General features: G+C 41.2%; 1 protein-coding gene across 2 annotated transcripts in view; it reads left to right on the forward strand.

Moving 5' to 3' along the window:
* The window catches only part of LOC116397996 (equilibrative nucleoside transporter 1-like), a 30,813-nt gene that overhangs the window by 7,496 nt on the left and 17,315 nt on the right, over positions 1-6,002 (forward strand). The window contains exon 1 of one of the 2 annotated variants that reach the window (XM_031873954.1): positions 3,842-4,194. The exons of the other annotated variant lie outside the window; for it this stretch is intronic. The gene's annotated coding sequence lies outside the window, so the exon portion shown is untranslated. Of the gene's footprint in view, positions 1-3,841; positions 4,195-6,002 lie in introns of those variants that run through there. 2 annotated transcript variants of the gene reach the window in all.

Here is a 6,002-nt window from a genome sequence, read left to right on the forward strand (position 1 = left end):
ATTTAAAGGGGTCTGAATACTTTCCGTACCCACTGTATGTGGGGACATACATGCACACACACAAAAAACGTATCTGATTGCATGTGCACTCACATATTTTCACACACTCACACACACTTTAGCTGGTAAATCTGACATGTAGTGCGCGCTCATGCAAAGGACTGAGCAGACGCACATGAAACCCCTGAACAACAATGCTGGTAAACAACAGCCTAAACAAGCAGTCAAATGTAACAATGCAATTTATATATGTATGACTGCAGCCAAAGTACGTGCTGTTGCACACAGAATGCAAAGGATTGTGTGTCAGAATACCTAGAAAAGCCGGCTGGCTTGCATGCTGCATAATGCAAGCAGATGCCGAAGGATATCCTGATATTTTTGGCATGTTGTGTATTTGAAATACTATGTATTGTGAAATAATAAATTTACTTTCTGGCACACTAAATAGTAAACTAGTATGGGTGTCAGAATGCACAGAAAGTTTCAACCCCTTTAGACTGCAGCAGTTTTCTGCCCGTAAGATGTGGATTTAACCTTTAACACCACGATTGAACCCTTTTCATCAGGACAACACTGTTACTTCACATGTTGAAGTTAAGAAAAACAGCACAGGAATGTAGAAATGAAAACAATGCACGCTCACTCAATCCTCCTCCTTGTATACACAACAGACTCTGAACTTTGTATAATTCCTAAATTCCTAAATTTGAAGAAGATTAAGAACTCACTGGCCAAAATGATTGATGATTGAACTTCAAGGCCGTTTCAGTTCCTCTCATTTACACCATAGGAACGATGACACTTGTTTGTCCTTGTTGAAATGAATAATGAGGTTTTGATACCTGGGGAAACAACCAATGTTATTGAGCTTTATTTAACAAAGCTACAACTTAAAAAATAGCGTGGACAGACGTGTCTGAAACTCAGCAATAAACATTTCAGCTACAAATTATAGGCCACTAAATCTAAAATATATTTGGCAACGTGGCTTCATTTTTTTAGATAAGTTTGCACCCAAAATCTAAGCCTTTGTCAACATTTAGCACACACCAAATTATTGATAAATGAGGATTGTTAAGATGTTTTTGAGGATTTGGTCTGATTCCTATGGTTGAAACCTACCACAAGTGCAGAATGTTCATGACTTTTGCCAATTTTGAAGTTGCTGGACATAAACCGAAGAGGTGAATCCTATAATGGACTGTCACAAACTCACCTCTTGTCCCTAAATGCACCACTGGATTAAGAGGAATTCATTGTCTGGGCAGTAGCAGACTTGTCGACGGTACATCGTGACAGGGATTTCATGCTAGAGCGGGACCCTTGCAGACCACTCACCCTCTGTTGGGAATTTGAAGGTAAAGATGAGGAGGGATTTCACTCTCACAGACCTCCCCGAGGACTTTTTTTCCTTTGTTTGCCTGTTTTTGTTGCTTCAGTCCGAAACCTTAATCCTCCAAAAAGGAGCCAGGCCTCGACATGTTTAATCCCAAGTGGGATATACTTCTCTCCCTCTGTGTCTCCGGAGCCATTTAGGGATTGAAGAGGCCATCCATTGGAATTCCTTTTCCTATCCGTTGTCTCAGTATGTGGTCAGAAAGCCACTTCCAGCCCATTCGTGTCATGCCCTCCTCCTCCTCCTCTCCCCGAGCTCGCCTCTTATGCCACAGACTTCACAGGATCTTCTCAAATTAGACATGTTTTTTGCAGGCTGCAAACGCCTCCACTGGTTACTGGCAGATATTGTGTCACACAGGTGCCTCATGGTGATCAGTTAGTGGCAAAGACCTCAACCACATGCACCTCTTGAGCTACAGCTGAGACTGTTTTCAACTGCTCATTTTTTCGTGGATATTTGGTGTCCGATGAAGGAGGTGTCCTGTAGAAACCATCCTTTCTCTTTCTTTCTTGTCGTCGTTTCTATTTTCTTTGTGTCTTTTCCATGGAAAAACACGGTCATGCTGCACCGAGAGGCTGCCGACTGACTTTCCCCTTCCGACATCACAAGCCAAAAAAAAAAACAGGTGAGAGGAATGAGAGAGAGTATGGAGAGAGGAAGCAGTTGTAAATAGACGTATTCAACAACAGGAAATGAAGATATTTCTATGGCCTTCGATGGAAATGAAGTGTATGTTTGTGTTTTTTTACATGCAGCTGAGAGAGAGAGACAGTAGTCCCTCTGTCCTCAGCTCCACTGCTCCTCCTCAATGGGTTCGGGCGAGCCTGGAAGCAGCCAGACTCCTTCCCACATGGTTTCTGTCCTTAACCACAGCAGGCTTTTTTTAGATGGGGTGGGGTGGGGGAAGAGACAGGGTGTGGATGACTGTGTACCTACCACGGCTATATGAGCAACCAGTGGGAGACCAAAAGCTCCAGACTCACAAAAAAACGAAACGTTCATAAACAATGCCTCGGCACGGCGGTTCAGACAGACCCACGTGTTATGATGAAATTATACATTGGTGTCAATTCTCGCAGGCACTTAAGAGAACAAACTGCACTCTAAAAGCAATAGAAGAGAGGATTGTAACGTGTTTACTTTGTCCTTATCTTTTCACAGAGATTCACAGCAGGACATTGTGTTGCATGATGGCATCAATTGATTGCATATTTTTCCTGAAGCAAATCATTTGTTCAAAGAAAAATAATTTCTAGTTTGCGAGAGGAATCTTTAGAGCTTTCATGCCAGTTTTACAGTTTCACACGAATACAAGCTCCATCAGGCGCACTCTGTCTTTCTTATCCTTGTGTTGTTTTGTCCCTGCTTGTTTAACACTGTCCGCATTAACCTTCAGCCTGGATATATTTGCTGTCTTTGCATTTGGGAAAAACTTTGTGGTTAAGCGTGAATAATGTGAGATGCTATGATTCATGGCACAGTTTGAAAACAGCTCTGTTTGCACAACTATACATTCACACAAACAAGAGTGCTTAGCTGTGTAATTTTCAGTGAATCAATCATCCAGCCATCACTAAATGGATCACGCAACTTTAGGGCATACTTCCATTCTGCTTTTTGGGTAAACATAAAAATAAAAGTAGCCCATCATTTTCAAATTTGGCTAATTTGACGCCAGTTGCTACACTGAAAGAGTCCTTGTAGTTGTGGAATTTATTTATTGCTCCACAAATATGGACCGCTGCTTCAGGAAGTGACTTCTCTGCTGTGATATTCCAACTCAGAAATTCACACAAAAATGAGAATCTAAGACACAGATAGAGCCAGTTGAAATACAAGGATAGAATACAACACATTAAAAGGAAATAATGTGTAATGTATTACATATATATGCATAATGAGAAGTAGAAAATATATATATATATATATATATAAAGAGGTGTAAACAGTTTGTAAAACAATATCCTAAGTACAAGTATATAAAGGTAAAGTGACATTTAGTGGGCCTATAACAGCTCAAATTTGAAATATACAATACAAATAATAATAAAAGTTATTTGTTTTCACACTGACTGACTCACTGACTGCTAATAACTGACTAGAAGTCAAAGCTTGCTGCAGCTTTGGTGTCCCCCGTCATTAGTGGGGGATTTCTGTTGATGTGTCAGTAAAGAGATTATTCATCATCAAATATGGCTCAGAAGTAGTCAAAGAGTTGGCAGACAGGTACACATCGCATGGGTAGCAGTCAGATGACATTTTAGCGTCCCCCCCAGTTCACCACATCAAAACACGAGTCGAAATTTCTCTCCACCTCCTCTAGTGACGAGTAGCTGGTGGCTTCACGGGAAATCGGGAATTCTGCAATTATGAGATCCCGACGTTTGAATCACCTAAAAAAAGGATTACTGCATAGGTAATCTATGTATGGATTTAATGTCAGTACCAGAGAACTCAAGTGATGTTGCTTGTTGCGCTTTGGATGATAATATTATTTAGTTGGTTACTGGTTTTACTTTAGATAACTCTAAGGAAATGTAATGGTTGTCTGCTAAATTAAACTGATTATTTAGTACAATTTGTTTTTAAAGATATCTTAATTTTGTTAAACCATCCGTCTTTTAATTTAATGGTAATTTGTTCAAACAAATTTTCCGTGTTAGATCCTGCGGCTGGAATTTGACTTTTACGAGGAACACAGGAACGCAACGCCATTTGAGAGGCGCGCGAGCGGTGCGAGGACACAGACGGCATCAGACACAACAAGCCTCCACAGCCTGTGATGGTATAAGGTAGGACACCTCCGCGTGCTCAATTAAAGACTGTGTTAAATAACTAAATGGTACCGACTTGCTAAATGAATTCGGTCCCGTGGCTCGTTTAGACGTATTGTTCCCGAGAGACTAAAACGAAGACAACGGTCCCAATGCTTTGGTTCGGGACCCAAGTCATCATGCGTCCTTTGTTGACTGCCGCTGGGAATTGAATTTAGCGCCAACTTCGAGCGTGGTGCGTCCGAAAAAAAAACTTTAAAGAAAGAATACTAGAAGTGCTGTTTTTCAAACTGTATTTTCACTGGCAAACGTGTTTAAAATGACCTCATTTTATTCCTCATATTTGTCCTCATTTTGATTAATAGTCTGCCCTCAGAAAACATCAAATACAATCTTCCGATTGTCACACAGAGCACTCAGTGGAAACCATTCAAATTGTGATAAATTGATACTTTACATTGGAATCTAAGCGTAAAAAAAAGGTAGCGCTTTCTGCCTCCAGAAACCGTAAATCTCAACACATCATGGTGATAACTCATGTGTGACACAAAGCACGCGTGCCGCCTTTATTGAAATCTGAAGTGGTAGCGCGTGTGAAGATACTGAGGGGAAAGTTTAGAAGAGTCCGCTGAGCTTTATGAGCATGTCGGTGGTTTTGACAGCAGCACAGCGGTGAATCAATGTAAAATGTGTGAATGTAGGTCACTCATACAGGTCACTGTGATAGTATTTTAGTTGCTCTGTGGTACTCAATAGTGAGTTTTTTTTGTATTTTAGGTTTGATATTTTAATAATTTTGGGGAATAGTTTAGTCCTCTTAAATGTATTACCTAAGTATTATAACTCAACACAATTTGTCTTTGCGACTCCGTTGACCCTGAAGCGAGAGGAAGAGCACACCATAATGGTGGCTTTGTTTTACTCCAAACAGCTGATGGGACAGCAGCACCGACCCACCGCTGGGTGCTGCATCTGTTTCCATAGGAGTGGGAGTTAAGTTTTCCCATTTGTTTCTTGAAAATGTCCAACAAAGCAAGAAACAAATGCCATTTATTGTTGCCCATGCTGGCAGTATAACGTCTATGGCGTTTATCACTTGTGGGCTGGTGGCAACTCTGCCTGATGAGGCTCAACTGATTCATCGCAGGAAATCCTGCTCCACCGAGTCTTACTCATTTACCCCAGCAGCAATCACTGTGGTTCAGTCACGGTGATGAGTAGAGTAACTGTAGCACCCCGTTACCACAGAAATCGGGTTCAAAACACCGTAAAGGCACGTACACACAAGAAGCAGTGTTATAAAAATATAAATCTTTTATTAGTACAAATCTAACTGTGTGAAGCAACCAGTGACAGCTGGTTTAGCGGGCAGGAGGAGTTCACAGACCGTGCACTAAGATCGGCCTCAAACTATTTAAAGCAAAACAAACAAAACAACAGACCAAGGCAGCGTCCCACTAACTGGATAAGAAATGAAAACGAAAACATAAGTAATCACAAACAACTGCCACTAAACAGAAAACAAACCCAAAAAGATTGTAATTCAACCCACCGAATGTTCAGCAACCCAGCCACCCCCACTTGGATTCCCCCCCAGCTACCATTGGAAGCTGCTCAGGAAGCTCTAAAAAACACACATACAACATTACATCTTTCTTAATTATACCCAATTTCCCCAGCATACGACATACATAAAGAAAAACCCTTCCACTCTAAATATATTTACCCGAGTCAGCCATCCCCCAAACACACACTGCCCCCTCTGTAATGGATGCCTCTCTCTCTCTCTCTCTCTCTCTCTCTCTCTCTCTCTCTCTCTCTCTCTC

This window comes from Anarrhichthys ocellatus, unplaced genomic scaffold (assembly GCF_004355925.1).
Source record: "Anarrhichthys ocellatus isolate YVR2014 unplaced genomic scaffold, GSC_Weel_1.0 scaffold3, whole genome shotgun sequence".
NCBI classification, from domain to species: Eukaryota; Metazoa; Chordata; class Actinopteri; order Perciformes; family Anarhichadidae; genus Anarrhichthys; species Anarrhichthys ocellatus.